We start from the raw sequence: 17,557 nt of genomic DNA, 5'->3' as shown, positions 1-17,557 counted from the left end.
TTTTCTGATACTCCCGTGCTTTCTCCATAATCCAGTGAAAGTTGGCAATTTGATCTCTAGTTCCTCTACCTCTCCAAAACCCAGCTTGAACTTCTGGTAGTTCACAATCTACATATGCTGAAACATAGCTTGTAGGATCTTTAACATGATCTTGCTGGCATGTAAAATGAGTGCAATGGTGCAATAATTTGAACATTCCTTGGCATTACTTTTCTTTGGGATTGGAATATAAACTTTCTTAAACCTATTCTTCACCTCCACTGTATATTCATAAGGGATGTGATCAAGGTCAAACCTGAATGGCCTAATGGCTTCCCCAGTTTTCTTCAGTTTAAGCCTGAATTTTACAATGAGTAGCTCATGATCTGAGCTGCAGTCAGCTCTATGTCTTGTTTTTGCTGACTGTAAGGAGCTTCTCCATCTTTTGACTGCAGAATATATAATCAATCTGATTTCTGTGTCACCCATCAGGTGATGTCTATGTGTAGATTCACCTTTTAGGTTGTTGGAAGAGGGTGTTTGCTATGACCAGCTTGTTCTCTTATTAGCCAGGCACAAAACTATAAACTTCAAGATCTTAAAGACCCTATTCTTAATTTCTTACAAGCCAACCAAGACTTGAGAGAAATGGAAGACAATGGAGACAACAAAGATTGGGGAGGGAGGGGAAGAGAGAAAAGGAGAGTACTTTAAATGGCATGTGTGTAATTAGATGAGGATAAAGACAACACATGAGACACATACTGCCCTCTGGTGAATGCAGGTTGAATACTGCCACATGACATCTCTATTATTCACAAATACTCATTTTTCCTCTATACATTTTCAGAACACATGCTGTATTTTTCAGGTAATGTTTTCTACTCTGTGTTTTACAGCAACCAAAGAATCAAGTTATGTGGAAAACAACAAATTTTATTTCGACAAGAGATGTTCAATGGTGAAATAACATACAACTGAAAAATGGCTTCCTTACTGTTATTTTTCCAAGTTGGTAGCAAATCTGAGTATGCAACTACCTGTTGGTGAGTAGTAGCTTCTGACAAAATCTCCCTGGAGGGACAGAGAGGTTTAGTCCAGAACTTGGCCTTGCTGACAGAAAAATAAAAAACTCATCTGTGGCTGGGGAAATATTCATTTTACTATGAATATGTATTCCTGCTACCACTTATTCATGTCTTTGTAAATTCAAGGACCCCTAAGGTACTACAAGGTGTAGGCATGCCTTTGAAAACAGACTGAAAACTTCAGCTGCTGCCAGGGTGTAGGATCACATTAACAGGGACAAATATCTTCAGGCCCACATCTTATGTGTGGCTCACAAAAGTTTTCTATCAATGCCAGCACAGTCCCTGATCCTAAGCACTGTCTTCCTCCTCCCAACACATAAATTATGCTCCTCAGCCACCTTTCTTTCCCTTAATTTTCAGGCACACAAAGGGCTACTTAATCTAGCAAAATCAGTCGTTCCCTTATTATGTACTCTCAGCTGATCACGCACAGCAAAGCGAAAAAGACACTGGAAATTAATAGCAAATACCTCAGATGCCTAAAGAAAGCTTTCTACCAAGGCTTGTGGATGCTGTCCACAGAGGAGGAATAACTGAGGTTAAACAGTTCTTTGCCTGTTCCTTGGAATTTATATGGGAGTCAGTCACTTGTCCAGTGCTGCTGGCCTTCTAGTCCTTGCTCCATTGAAGGAAAAATATCAAGATTTAAAAACTAATAAAGTGTGCAGAGGCCTCCTGCATACCTAGCCCTAGGGGAGGGCAGGATATAAATGCAATAAATAAATTTATGCTGGGATGGGTTCAGGTATTAATGCTGTGGGATGGTGGAATAGTGGTTGCCTCCTGGTTAGATATTGAAAGCCAGCTTGAACAGGTTTACAACCAATCTTCCTAAAAGGTGATGCACAAGGATATAAAAAGGTGCAAAACAAATACATATAGTTGAAAGCTATATATAGCTATATAAAAAAAAGTCTCAATGCAATGCAAACATAAAAAAATCAGGAAGAAGGAAGTTTCATTATGGATACCATGAGAGCAATACATGCAATAAACCAAAATGGCAACTTTGTCCCCATACAGACTCTGACAACACAAGCACCAGACCTAATAACAACAGTCGTACCATCTCAGGTTCATTCACTTGCTCATATCCCAATGTTATATATGTCACATTCTCAGGATGCAGGCAGGCAGGAGTCCAAAGCCAGTCCAGGAAGGAGTCCAGGAAGGAACGTGGATGCAAGCCAGAGAATAGGCTTGTTGCTTCCACAAGATTACCAGGTCCTGGGTGGGAGCTACATGGGAGCCTCAATCAGCCTGCTCCCTGGGTGGCAGTGACTCTGCTAAAACTCAGAGCTGAGAGATCTGAAGCATCAGCGTGCCTCATGTCTTCACTCTGAAAGTTCTTTCCGGAGCCTGTTTTGAACTCTTGAGACAGGATGGGGAGAGCTTGGAGGATATTGATCGTCAACAGCTGACACTGGTGCCTGGAGAGTGATTGATGGGCCAGCTCCTGTTTGTTCAGCTGAGGAACTGGGTGGCAACTCTTCCAGGTCTGTTAATCCTTCCAGCTCCTCCTCCTCAGGATCAGGAATCAGGAAGGAGTATGGATGCAAGCCAGAGAATAGACTTGTTGCTTCCACAAAGTTACCAGGTCCTGGGAGCTATATGGGAGCCTCAATCAGCCTGCTCACTGGGTGGCAGTGACTCTGCTAAAACTCAGGGCTGAGAAATCTGAAGCATCGGCGTGCCTCATGTCTTCACTATGAAAGTTCTTTCCGGAGCCTGTTTTGAACTCTTGAGATGGGATGGGGAGAGCTTGGAAGAGATTGATCATCAACAGCTGACACTGGTGCCTGGAGAGTGATTGATGGGCCAGCCAGCTGCTGTTTGTTCAGCTGAGGAACTGGGTGGCAACTCTTCCAGGTCTGTTAACCCTTCCAGCTCCTCGTCAGGGCTCATGACAATATATGTCATAATATAAGTGTACATAAATCTGTACATAAATCCGACATTAAAAACCACAATACTCTAAAACCAGCAGGAGAATACTTCAGTGTTTCAGGACATTTGATTGCTAACCTAAGAGTGGTAATTCTTCAACACTGAAGCTGCAAGAGGAGATTATAACATGAAAGTGCTGAACTAGAATTCATTAACAAGTTCAGGACCACAGACCGCACCCCCCTTCTCAGGTTAAACAGGGGCAAAGATTCCTATCCCATAACAGATGTTAATTTTCTGCAATTCCCACCTTTGTCTATATCTCTTACCAAGCGTATGTTTGCACTGTAATTTTGCATGTTGATCCTGTGGCAGAACATGCCTGCTCTGGCCTGCAAGTTCTATTCTGCCCTGCCTACCTAGAGATTCCCAATTCCCTGGAGGGGCTTTTTTCACTATTAACTCACCACACCACTTGATTTTCCACTGGGAGGATCAGGACTCCCAGATTCTCTTCAAAATTAAGAGGCCTTGTCTCAGTCTCCCCCATTGCTCAGTGGGGACAGATTACTGCCTTGGGCACCCTTGGGGAAACAGCTGCTTGCCAACTGCCGGCCCCCCTGGCTCCCCTCTTCAGACAGCATATTCAAGATGGTGTAGATCTATGTAATACAGAGCATGAAGAGCTATAAGGTATGTATTAAAAAGAAAATGTCTACAAACATACTTTTAGCATAGCACCAGACTGAGCTAGGAATCCAAAAGAAATTGGTAAAAATGCAAATCCTCTGTCCCTTTTTCTATACGTACCCTATCAGCTGTTGAAATATAGGATTATTTTAGTTCTCCACAGAGTTACCATTACCTTAAAGCTTCTTCCAACTCTCCAGGTGAGCACATGGTCAAAATGGGTGTGTGCTTCAGAGCTCAGCTGAGATTTCTCCTGAAAGCAGCATCCCAAAGAAAAGAGAGAGCCTTCCCCTCTTGCAAGGAGATTTTGTCATCTCTGGTACTCTTTGACCAATAAGTCCAGGTTGGAGCCAGTTTGGTGTAGTGGTTAAGTGCGTGGACTTTTATCTGGGAGAACCGGGTTTGATTCCCCACTCCTCCACTTGCACCTGCTGGAATGGCCTTGGGTTAGCCACAGCTCTGGCAGAGGTTGTCCTTGAAAGGGCAGTTGCTGTGAGAGCCCTCTCAGCCCCACCCACCTCACAGGGTGTCTGTTGTGGGGGGAGAAGATATAGGAGATTGTAAGCCACTCTGAGTCTCTGATTCAGAGAGAAGGGCGGGGTATAAATCTGCAGTTCTTCTTCTTCAGGTCAAGGAAGCTTTTCCTGTGTATCCAAAAAGTTTCTTCCTCAAGCCTCTTTACAATTTGACAACTCAACTCTCTATTCCCTGCCTGAAGGGGGGTGGGGAAAAGGGGAAGCTTGACCACTTTTGTCTACAACCATTAACATTTGTAATAAGGTGGGCTGAGGCAAACCTGTTCTCTGCCCAGAGAAAGAAAAGAAAAAACCTGTTAAACCGCAAAGCAGAGGCTTTGATCCTTGCCAGCCTCCCAGGAAAAAATTCATTTTTTCACAGACCCATTGGCCCTTCTCTGATACACCCCCTCTCACCTTCTGACATAGACATAAAGAATTGATAGAACTTCCTTCTCATCTGTATCTAACAAACGAGTTTTGACTCATGCAACTTGCACTTGCATCTTGGAAAATGTTGTTGGTCTTTAAGGTGCTTTCAGACTCATATTTTGTTCTAGTAATCTGTAGTAACAGTCCTGATCTAGAGAGCCCTGGCTAGACCAGTCTCATCACATCTCAAAAGCTAAAACAGGATCAGCCTTGATTAGTATTTGGATGGGAAACGGCCAAGGAATATGAAGCTGCTACACAGAGGCAGGAAATGGCAGCCCACCTCTGAAAGTCTCTTGCCTCGAAAACCACATTGGGTCACTATATTTGATGGTAATCCCCCCCCCCAAAAAAAAAATAACAGTAATAAGCCAAGCAGGCATTTGACAGACACTGGGAAATCCATTCACCTTATCCCACATGCTACACCCTGCCAATTCTTTTAGAACTCCTGGCTTTCCTCTGATTGGCCACATTCTGCCCATAATTCCTGCACTGATTCTAGGTACATCATGACATCAGTTTGTTTCTTGGTGTTTTGTATTTTGGTTTTTTAAAAGTACAGGTGAAAATCTCAAGACCAGGAAAAGGCAGAAGGAAAGGATCAAATAAGAGACATCAGAAAGAAAAGGAATCACCTAATATAGGTAGGTATGACAAAAAGAACTACAGTACTGTATTCTCTACAGAAGCTGTCTATAACAGATCCTATTTTTGTTATTCAGTCGCACAGTCGAGTCCGACTCTTTGCGACCCCATGGACAAAGTCATGCCAGGCCCTCCTGTCATCCACCATCCTCCAAAGTCTGCTCAAAATTCGTGTTTGCTACATCAGTAACGTTGTCCAGCCATCTCATCTTTTGCCTTCCCCTTCTTCTTTTTCCTTCTGTCTTTCCCAGCATCAGGATCTTCTCCAGTGAGTGCTCCCTTCTCATTTGGTGGCCAAAGTATTTGAGCTTCAGCTTTAGCATCTGATCTTCCAGAGAACAGTCAGGGCCGATTTCCCTTAGAACTGACTGATTTGATCTTCTTGCAGTCCAAGGGGCTCTCATGATTCTTCTCCAGCACCACAGATCAAAAGCATCTATTCTTCTGTGCTCGGCCTTTATTTATTTACGTTATATTTATATCCCACCCATTCCATACAGACTCAAGGCGGCTAACAGCATAAAACAGACAGTAAACAAAACAATATTAAAACAATAAAACAATCAGATAAATAACAATGGTGCTACTTCAGGCAGATCATATAATATTTTATTTCTCACGCACACAGATCCTGGGCAATTAGTAATAAAAGTGCTATGGATCCAGCTGTGGTGGCAGCCCTCTCCCATTAGATGCTATATGCCATCCGAAACAGTTCAGTCTTGCAGGCCCTGCGGAACTGCGATAAATCCCACAGGGCCCTGATGGCTTCTGGAAGGGTGTTCCAAAGTATTGGGGCCACAACCAAGAAGACTCTTGCTCTGGTGAAGGAGTCTAGCCTCCTTTAGCCCAGGGACAGCCAAAAGATTTTGAGAACTTGATCGCACTGCTATCTGGGGAACATGTGGGGCAAGGGGGCCCCGCAGATAGGTAGGTCCTAGGGCTTTGAAGATTAATACCAGGACCTTGAAACTGATTCAGGACCCAACAGGCAGCCAGTGTAGCGCTCCCAGCACAGGTTGAATGTGCTCCTGACAAGGAAGCCTCATTAGTAGTCTGGCTGTAGCATTCTGCACCAGCTGCAGCTTCCGAATCTGAGTCAAGGGCAGCCCCATGTAGACAGCGTTACAGTAATCAATTCTTGAGGTGACCAAGGCATGGATCACCATTGCTAAGTCACTGCGCTCAAGGTAGGGGACCAACTGTGTTCGTCGATGAAAAAAGCAGCTCTGGCAGTGGCTGCTACTTGGGACTCCATAGCTAAGGAAGACTCCAGGAGCACTCCCAAGCTCTTAACCCTTGATGCTGGCGTCAATGGCACCCCATCGAAGGCTGGTAGAGGAATCACCCTTCCCGGGCCACTGCAACTTAGATAGAAAACCTCCGTCTTCATTGGATTCAGCTTTAGCCAACTCAGCATGAGCCATGATACCACAGCTTGCAGCGCCAGGTCCAAATTCTCTGGGGCGCAGGCAGACCGGCCACGCATCAATAGATATAGCTGGGTGTCATCCACATACTGATGGCAACCCAGCCCATACCTCCTGACCATCTGGGCAAGGGGGCACATATAGCTATTAAACAACACTGGGCACCCCACAAATAAGTGGGTGTCTCTGAGACAGCATTTCCCCACTCGCCACCCTTTGTCCCCAACCTTGGAGGAAAGAGGAGAGCCACTGTAAGGCAGACCTCAGTATCCCCATGTCGGCCTTCCTTATGGTTCAGCTCTCACAGTCATACATTACTACCATCGCTTTGACTATATGGACTTTTGTTGGCAGGGTGATGTCTCTACTTTTCAGAACCAGTTACAGGACCCTTATCTGCTCTTCAGTTGCATTCCAATTACAAGAAGAAAGCAATTCTGGAATGCAGTGGAGTGTGTTTTTGAAAGTTTTGTCTAGAATTTTTTTAAAAAACAAAAATCATGTAAAGCAATTCCACAACCTCTTGGAAAACAGGGTACAGGTAAGTATAACAGAGGAAACATGCAGATGTGTATTTTGTGTATGAACTAAAAGGTGGAAACGGGGCCTAAAAGAATTGAAAAACCTAATCAGTTTACAATTTACATCACCAATTTCTGTTCTATGTTTTTTGTTCTTGGGAGGGGGGGCAGTGGGAATGAGAAAGTAGGAAACAACTCACCCACCAAATTCACACTCATTCTCTGCCTTTCTTTGACATACTATTATTGTGCCATGACACCATGATGCAGCTTCATAATGAAGAAGAAAATGAGGCTGCAGCCACTTTGATCACAGAACAAAAGATCAGTTGATACCACAAGCCTTCTTGTTACCAGGTGCTCCCCATCTCTTCTGTACCTTCTGGGATCACACACCCCAAACCAGCTTACTATCACTTCTGGATTGCATATAACAATTTTGTCCACCCACATGGACCAGCCTGTTCATTAAATGATATAATTCAACTATCTGCATAACAAACTATCATCCAAACAAAGCTCTTGTAATCACGCTGTGGAGGAGTGTACAGCCTAAATGCTCGTGAGATTTTTGTCCATTCATCATATCTTATCCAAACAGCTGGCAACGCACTCAGTGGAACAAAAGACAGAAAATACCACTCAGGCTTTAAAAAAAAACCCTGTCAGAACAAAAGGCTCTTTGCTGTAAACGATGAAAGAAAAGGAGTATCGACAATGATTTTGTCTGGTAACTGCTCAACTTCCAAATGATTACAAATTTTAATTAAATGCATATTGACAATATCTACATGATTTAGACATGCAATAACATTACTGCACAAATTTAAGTTTCTCAGTTTATTCCCGAACAAAGCAATAAACTTGTCTCCTCACCGTTATTTCACAGTCCTTTCCTCTCATCCCTGTGGCTGTCTGCACCCTCATCATTCCATCTTTGGCCTGTTTTTCCCTTTGCTCCAAGGCAATCAATTCAGTTGCCCATTTATACACCAAGTCAGACCTGAGATTGGAAATGAAGCCCTCTTACCATGAGCTGTTCTCTCTTTCTCCAAGACAGCATTTTCCTGCTCTATTAATTTCTGCCATTTCTTTGTTTTGGTAGGGTGATTCTCATTATAATAGGTCTGCATACCACAGTAAGTCCCTTTTTGGGGAGGAGGGGGGGCAGGAAACAAATGGAAATGCCAGGAGCTGATCCCATGCTTCCTTTGAAAACAGGATCAAATTCTTTGACTGCTTCCAGAATCAGATTCTGAACCCATGACCCTACTGTTGTTGCTCCCCAAATAAAAAGAAGTACACAGAAGATCACAAGCTATGGTTTGTGTGTGTGCATGCAAGTTTGGAGGACTTTCTAAAATCCAATTAGGAGAACAGAAAGTTGGAAAAAAGTTTCATTTCCCCAGCTCTGCAGATACAACAGGGGAGTGGGCACAACTTCTTTTGTACCCTAACCTCATTCAGTAATCTGAAATCTAATTTCTTGCTGAGACAAACCAACTGGATTTGTAGCAAAGAAAATATTTGAAATGGGGAGACGTCATCAGCTCCCAAATTTCACAGATTCCAGAGGATAACCATGTTAGTTTAGTGAAGTTAAACACAAGAGATCTGTGATACCCTAAAGTCTAATTCAATCAAAGAAACTTACACAGGTACACAAGTACAAAGAAACTCGCACAGGTACAGACTGATCCATTCTGTCTGATGAAGTGTGCGTGCATATGAAAGCTCGTGTCCTGAATAAAACTTTATTAATCTTAAAGATGCCACTGGACTCTGTGTTCAATTATACTAATTGCTGTAACTTGCTCTATGTAGGGCTGCCATTGAGATTGATCTGGAAGTTACAGCTTGTCCAGAATACAGCAGCGAGGGTTCTTATGGGGACACTGATAACTGCACACATACAACCTGTGATTTGCCAGCTACACTGGCTTCAAGTTGAGTACTGGGTCAGGTTCAAGGTTTTGGTCCCTTTAAGGCCCTAAATGGTCAAGGACCGACATATCTACAAGGCTGTCTCTCCTGGTATGTTCCCCAGAGAGCATTATGCTCAAGTGAATAACACCTACTATAAGCCCCTGGCTTAAAGAGCATCCAGTTGTCCTCAACCAGAACCAGAGCCTTCTTGGTCTTGACTTCGAGTAGAACTCTCTGCCTACTAACATCACGACCCTGCAGGATCTGTTTACAATCCCTATAAGGCAGAGATGTTCTGCCAAGTGTATGGTTGAGGGCAGCAATGATTTTAATCACTTGTTGGTTCACTAACTGCTTTCCCCTCTCCCCACATTGCTAATATAAATGGGGGAGGGGGCAGAACTGTATTATGGTGCCATGCAATGTTGGATTTATAGTATTATATTTTTATCTTTTAAAATGTATTTTATATTAATTTGTTGTGTACCGCCCCCAGCCCACTGATGGGGAAGATAGTATAAAAGTCTAAATAAATAAAATAAATAGATAAAATGTCACTGGATGTCCATTTTCATCATGAGCATGCACCTGCAGATTTAAATGGAATGTAAATAAAATAAATGCTAAAACAGCAGCAAATGACAAAACTTGAAGGAATGCAAAATCAGGGATAGGACAAAACCAGCAGTCAGTAATAAAATCGGGGGGGGGGGGGCACAAATTGTGATGATTAAAGAAGCAACAAAATCAGGGAAAGGAAATCTGTTGATTTCATTTCTAATAGATTTCTAGAAGGCCAAGAGTAAGCGGGCAGATGAAACTCCTGGGGAGAGAACAAAAAAGGCCCTTTCTCAGAAACCTTACTTCTGTTATTGTAGGCACACAGAGAAGGGCACCACCAACAGATTTCAAAACACAAGCAGGGTCATATGAGTGCAGATGATCCCGCAGGTATTTTCCATCCTACAACATTTAGGGCTTTACAAGACAACACCAGCACTGTGAATGGGGCCAAAACATAATGTAGCAACCAGTGTAACTGGACCAAATCTGGTGTTGGTTTTCACAACAGGCTTGAGTTACTCTTGTAACCATATTTTCGGCCAATAAGATTTTCTAAACATAACACAGTCCAACACAGAGCACATCATAGTAAATCCATCAGGACATATAAGGGTGTGATTCTGAAGTACACTGAACAATTCAGTGACCCTACAGCTGTTACAATGCTCCATTTTGATAAACACATTAAAATAATTGCCAACTATGGATTTCCTAAGATACCTACATTATATAACTGAATAACATAAAGAGTATACGAGACAACACAGTTGGCCCATTGAAAAGGCAAATCACGTTTTCTGCACTGTTTAATGTCTCATGGCTATAACTTTCTTTGTTTCAAAATTCTCTAATCCTATTCCTATTACACTGCCTATTAGATGTCTCATTCTATTGACTGTATTAGTTTACATTGGTTAAACCACTGTCTCAGTGAGAAAGGTATAATAAACATCATAAAATATAATAAACATCATAAAACACGTTAATGTGTTTTTTAATGCCAGTTTAAAAAGGAACATCTAATAATATACTATGCTTCTAAAATACTACAGGCTTAGACAGACTGATAATAAAAACTGATTCACACATTACACAGGACATAGGTTAGATCTGAGCTACCCACCCTGCGTAACAGTTATACCAGAGTTGTGGGATGACCTCAGTTCCTGTGCGTGTGATGCGCAATTCAGATCACAACTGGATTGCAAGTGAAGAAGGGGGGCTTCAGCCTCCCCCCTATCCTGTGCTCTCTTCCAACATGCAATGGTCTTAGGGGTGTGTGCTATTTGGCCCAATAGAAAAACCCAGGTGTATACCCATTAGCTTCCTCAACAGACCAAATTACACCCCCCCCCCCCCAAACACACACATCATTTCAGGACAGGATAATTGTGTGTAGGGTGAAAGGCTAAAAGTCTTTTTCCAGCACACTGGATTTGCAATCCAAATTGGGCACCCCACACTTGGAAATTGAGATGAACTTGCAACTCATGTGCAACTGTTACACAGGCCACAGTGTGGGTACCCCAGAACTAACCCGTGTACTCTATAATGTATGAATCAAAGACATGCATGTCCCACCTATGAAAATTAATGAGTACCTTCCTTAGATAAGGTAGAGGGATCAATAATTGGAAGAGACATGGAAACACAGTGTCTTCCAAGAGATGGAACTCCATCAGATGGGAATCCAACAGACATATAATGTCTATCACAAAGACAACAGTTTCATTATGACTGTACTATCAGAAACCATTCATTCACTGCTCAGTGAGAGTAGAGGCTAAAAGGTAACCATAATCCAATAACAGTTACAGTGCTGTTTAAAGAGCATACAGTGCTGCAGGTGAAACATGTTTGTTAATTCTCTCCTCCCCTTTCTGCTTCCTGTAAATTGTGTCCCTCAGGGATTATTAAAATGATCACTAGATTGCACTATATGCTCTGCGGTTGTGTCCGTGTTCCCTGGATGCAAACTGAACCTTTGCTTTTCAGTCACTGTTTGCATTGAAATAAACAAAACTAAACCTCAGTGAACATCCTGCTAGGCTAGTACCAAAAATGGGATGCAACTACAGACAAGATTCCAATGGAGCCACACCATGTACCTAGAATATCACACATTAAAACTGACAGCTCTTGATAAAGTGACCACATAGCTATAGAACATGCTGCCTCAAGAGAGATCCCCCTTCTCCCCCCCAATACGTAACTTATACTGGAAATTGCTTTGCTAGATATTATTTTCATTGTCCATCATCTTTTACAGCTATTTTAGCTAAAGGCTTTATTTATCTCACTATACTGCTGAGATTGGTTACAGATCACTTTTTTAGGACACCCCGGCCCTGGGGCTCTGCCAGATTAACTGTCTTGGCAGAAAACTGATTTTCCATCACTTATAGTTCTAAGAGCGAAGTCCTTTGCAGAGCTACTCTAGAGCACATTTATTTCAAACTCTGAATGGGATTGCACTGAAAGAGTGCTAGTAGAAGACTGTGAGAGGACTGGAATGAATGAAATCAAAATAAGAAAAATATGGTCCTGTCTTAAGTCTGTAAGTCACTCATCACTGTTTTCTAGGCCTTTTCTGTAGCATTCAGGATCACAGTTGGCATCAATTTTAAGGAGCTGCTGTGACTGCCAGTTAAGTTTTGCTCCCAGGTTTTACAGAATAAGAAAAGTACAACTAGAATTGTAGTTTGGTAGAGTTGTTCCACCCATTTTATCTCATATTGTATGATACAGAATACACTCAACACCTGGGTATACTGCAACCATTACAAGTTATATACATGCTTCATTCTATAACACACACTTTTGAGCATGCATGCAAAATAAGATTTGCATGAACATCACACATGAAATATTAAAACCTGTATGTATTTGTTTTTAATATCAGAAGTTTCAAACACACAACAAATTTCCTACAGAGGGCGTGTTTACGCCATCTTTTATCTCGAGAAATTATAGTTTTTATCTGTTTTTAACCATTTGTTATTTTCTATTTTTAGTTTTAATGGTTTATGTTTATTTTATGATGTATACCACCCTGAGCCCTTTAGGGGAAGGTTATAAATTTAATAAATAACAACAACAAATTATGAGAATGATAGTTAAAAGTGTTATCATTTCCATATACTCTCCATAAAGCTTACTTCATACTTTGTACATAAATCACACTACCAATTCACATGTTATATTTTGAACTCGGGCACCAAGAGTACTCAATGTGAACTGCAAAATGTACATATGGCACCAACAACTAAAGATATGCGGTAAAATAATTCTTCCCCTCCCCAGCAATAGGTGCAGAAACAGTGTCTGAATGCTGTTTTCATGCATATTATGAAGAAACATAGAATAATTTAAATGTACACATGCCATTCCCAACTCCTAGCTCCAGGTCAAAACAACAAATGTGCACTGGCTCTCAGGGTAACCTTTGAAGTCAACATGACAGTGTAGGCTAGGAAAAAATAACACATATGTGCCTCTAAGGCACTTGTTTTGTGATATATGGACAAATTACATTTAACAAGTATTCATGGCCTCCAACAAGTAAGTCTACACATATTCTAACAGACAGAAACAAGAGAAAGAAATACAGTCAGGTAATATGGTATCGTTCAACTTGGGTTCATGAAACTTGGTAAGTAGAGTGTCTACTGTTAGTATTTCTCTGGGGAAAAAAGAGTTCAACAACAAAAGGCTTAGTGCATCAAAAGTATACTGAAATCTCAATAGCACTTTTGATCAATATCAAAATGCTTTAATTCCAACATCAAATATTTCACTGAGACAAGAATGATTAAAACAAGTCTGATTCAGCACTGATACTCCACTTAACAGCTATTAGCCTCGCATCACCTCACAAGCATTTCACCTAGAGCCACATTCATTACCAAAATACAATGGCCTATGCTATGCCACTCAAGACAACATTCACCACAATTCACAAATTAAGTAAAATGTATAGTACTTGCTGTACACTATTCTATTTACCATGTTTCTTGCTATGTTCAATTCCACTTGTGGCAGGAAACTGCAGCACAAGTGCCCCCTTATCACTTTGTGTGGATAAAGGTCCCACCTTTTGGTGCCATCACTTAGACAATGGGCACCCAAATGTGACACCTCTCACAACTATGTGCAAACATCCAAGGCTACCATCACCCATTCAGCACCACAACACCCATATTCAGCACCCCACCAGACTATCCTTATTGAGCCTCTAGTCGTACTACCTTAGCACCCAGGATTATCCCCATGTATTTGATTATCATTAAGTCATCCTAAATACATCCGAAGCAGAACGTGGCTTGGAAAACCTACAAGGGAGTAAATAAAGAAATTCAGTCTGGCCCATTTTGCACGATATCTGTAAGCAACTCCATGTGGTCCACTCAGGACCCAGATTTTCAGGGGCTCGCGGGCGTGTTTGCCTTCGTGATGCCAATGATCAGCACGAACATGCCTCCACAGATTGCTTTCACCCAGTTGTTGAACATATCCCACCCCCCACCCAGGGTATTACGGAACTCCCCTCGCCTCTCTTTCAAAGGCCTTTACGGCATTGCCAACTGGGCCAAGGTGGCACTGAGAGCCCGGAGGAGCTGCCCTTCGTGGCTAATCGCCATTCCCTCGCCACTGCCAGCCTGTTCTTCCAGCATCACCTGCTGCTGGTGCCACCCAGCATTCCCCGCTGGCACTCTTCGGCGAGGCTCCACACTGTGTCCAAGCGCTGCTTTCATCCCTCCCTTCCCTCCTTACCGCCACGCGGCACCGCCAGGGCCAGCCGGACCGAGGCTGGCGGGGTCGCTGCTCCCCCCGTTCCCCCTCGTCGGGCACGGACCGCTCCGTCACTCGAGGGACGGGGCGGAGCGAGAGGCCCTCAGGAGCCCATGGCCAAGGCAGCCGGGCCTCCCTCGGCAAGTTCCGTGGCTACGCAGCCGCTCTGCTCCGTTCCCGTCCTCACCCGAGCCGCTCTCAGGTCTGCTGCCTCGACCCGGGGGGGGGGGGTTGAGAGAGAAGAACGGCTGAGCAGAAAGATTGGACAGAAGGAGAGAAGCAGTTCCGCGCAGGCGCCAGGCTCGCTCACTCGCCCCTCTCTCTCCGCCCCCACTCCACAGCCCCCCGCCTTCCGGGCGGGGAGGGGCTAACGAGAAAATGACATAAGCAGTGGGTCCTTAAAGGGACAGTGCACCGGTGGCTTCTGGGCGCCACTCTGCGACTGGTGAATTATAGGACAGCGTCCCTTGTCTCGCCGTTAAGTGCGGCCGAGGCTCGCAGTTTGTGGCCGCTTCCTCCCCGCCCCCCCCCCCAGGCCTCCTCAGACTTCTTAGTTGACGTTGCTAAGTACCACCGGTCTCTGTCGAGGCCGCTTTCCTCCTTCCCCTCTCCGCCCCACACATACGCAAAAGGCTGCGATCCTGCGGACTCTTTCCTGGGAGTAAGACCCTCCTGGATAACAAGGGACTTACCTCAAGTTTTGTGTAAACCTGTTGAGGACTCCACGTGTGCTGAAATAGCCCCGCAACACGACACTTATACAGGCTTCAAAATCCCTTTCGAGTAGTCTGCTTCGAAAAGGAATCTTCTTGTGGCATCTCAGAGACTTCCCCGCCAGAAGCATCTTCGGTCGTCATTTCATCCGATGATGCAAGAAGAGCATCCTCCTCAGTCACTCAGAGACGCAAAACCTCAAGCCGCACATCAAATGTGGGTAGCCTTTCAAGGATCACGAGACACTTGTTGCTGCTGCTGCTGTTGTGGCGTTATATAGGATATATAATATAATAACGTTGTGGCATTCTATAGTATAGTCACGGAACTGTATTCTTCCAGATGTTTTGCAGCCCATGGGTTGGTGAGCGGGGCTGTATTATGACTTTCTGGGCACTTTTGCCTTTGTGGGCCCTGCCTGCCCCGTTAATATTAAAAATTAGATTTTATGAGTGCCTTGGTATAAAGGCGAATATAGTCCAGACTGGATTATATAAATCTTTATACCAACGCAGTTGAAGTATGTATTAGGATGCTGGATTCCTGGTGGAGGGCAGGGGCCTTCACTTGCCAGGCTCAGCTAGATTTAGAGTTGCCAGCTCTGTCTTGGGAAATACCAGAATATTTGGGGTGAAGCCTAGAGAGCGTGGGGTTTGAGGAGGGAAGGGACTTCAGTGGGGCATAATGCTGTAGAACAGTGGCACCCAACCTTTTTGGCACCAGGGACCAATTTTGTGGAAGACAATTTTTCCACGGGAGGGGGGTGGGATGCTGGGGTTTCTTGCTTTCCCCGGCTGCCCCCATGCCCACACCCTGTTCCTGCCCCCCATGTAGGGTTGCCAAGTCCAATTTAAGAAATATCTGGGGACTTTGGGGGTGGAGCCAGGAGACATTAGGGGTGGAGCCAAGATCAAGGCTGTGACAAGCATAATTGAACTCCAAAGGGAGTTCTGGCCATCACATTTAAAGGGACGGCACACCTTTTCAATGGCTTCCTTCCATAGGAAATAATGAAGGATAGGGGCACCTTCTTTTGGGGCTCATAAAATTGGACCCCCTGGTCCAATCGTTTTGAAACTTGGGGGATATTTTGGGGAGAGGCACTAGATGCTGTACGGAAAATTTGGTGCCTCTACCTCAAAAAAAAGCCCCCCCCCAGAGCCCCAGATACCCATGGATCAATTCTCCATTATTTTCTATGGGAATAAATTTCCATAGGGAATAACAGAGTTCCCAGCAGACATTTCCCTCCCTTCCTCCTGCTTTCTGACGACCCTGACACGGGGGGAGGGCCTCCAAACTGGGGGATCCTCTGCCCCCACCTGGGAATTGGCAACCCTACCCCCATGGGGGTCTTTAAGTAAGGAGTAGGTGAAGGTCTCTGCCTCACTCCACGGCCCAGTTGCTAACAGGCCACAGAGCAGTACTGGTCCACGGCCCAGGGGTTGGGGACCCCTGCTATAGAAGATAGAGTTTACATTCCAAAGTGGCCATTTTCTCCAGGTGAACTGATCTCTTTCACCTGGAGAGCAGTTGTAATAACAGATGATCTCCAGCTGCCTCCTGGAGGTTGGCAACCTTAGCTAAACCCCACTGCCCTGCTGCCAATCAACTGGCTAGCTGCAGGGGGACCTACCTCAAAAATTGGACTTACCCAGGCTGGGCCATCATTGCAGCAAAGGGTCTACCATAGAGTTTTTGTCTAAATATCAGAGCGAAAACTGGGGCCATCATTGAATTGGTGCCTATGGCCAAGGCAATATTGGCCATAGAGTTTAGTCACTAAGCTTCTCACTATACTATAAAATAGTGCATATATCAAAGGCATGAAAATAAATCATTAGTACTACCGTTTATGGTTTTTTTATCAAAGGGAAAATAAAACATTTTTGTAAGCCCTAAAAATTTTGTGAGGAAAAGGTACTTTATGCCTTCGTGGGCCCCTCCCACCTTAATAGCAGTATTTTTTAAAAAATTGTATAACTAATTACTTCAACATTTTTTTTCTGTTTTATGCAAAATTTATCAGATTTTCATGGGCCCTAAATATTTCATTTTTTCTGATGTGAGAAAAAACATTAAAACTTTACTCAAGTTCATTTGCCCCTTCCTATTTTAAAATAATTTAAAACATTTTCATGTGCCCCTAAAAAGTATCATGGGCCCTAGGGATTGTACCTACTGTGCCTAATGGATAAGTAAGCCCTGATGCGGGATATCAGCAAACCCTAATGGATAGCACAGGGGGTCAAAGGGACTAGCTATTTGACTTACAGGTAGATTCCAGGGCAGTAGCACCTTAGACTTACAGGGCAATTTCTCAGCGGGCTCATGCCCTGGAGGGTCATCAGCACTTGCGTAAACAAGCC

The sequence above is a fragment of the Heteronotia binoei genome, chromosome 8, assembly GCF_032191835.1.
Source record: "Heteronotia binoei isolate CCM8104 ecotype False Entrance Well chromosome 8, APGP_CSIRO_Hbin_v1, whole genome shotgun sequence".
Lineage (NCBI taxonomy): Eukaryota > Metazoa > Chordata > Lepidosauria > Squamata > Gekkonidae > Heteronotia > Heteronotia binoei.
This window is presented reverse-complemented; position numbering follows the sequence as displayed.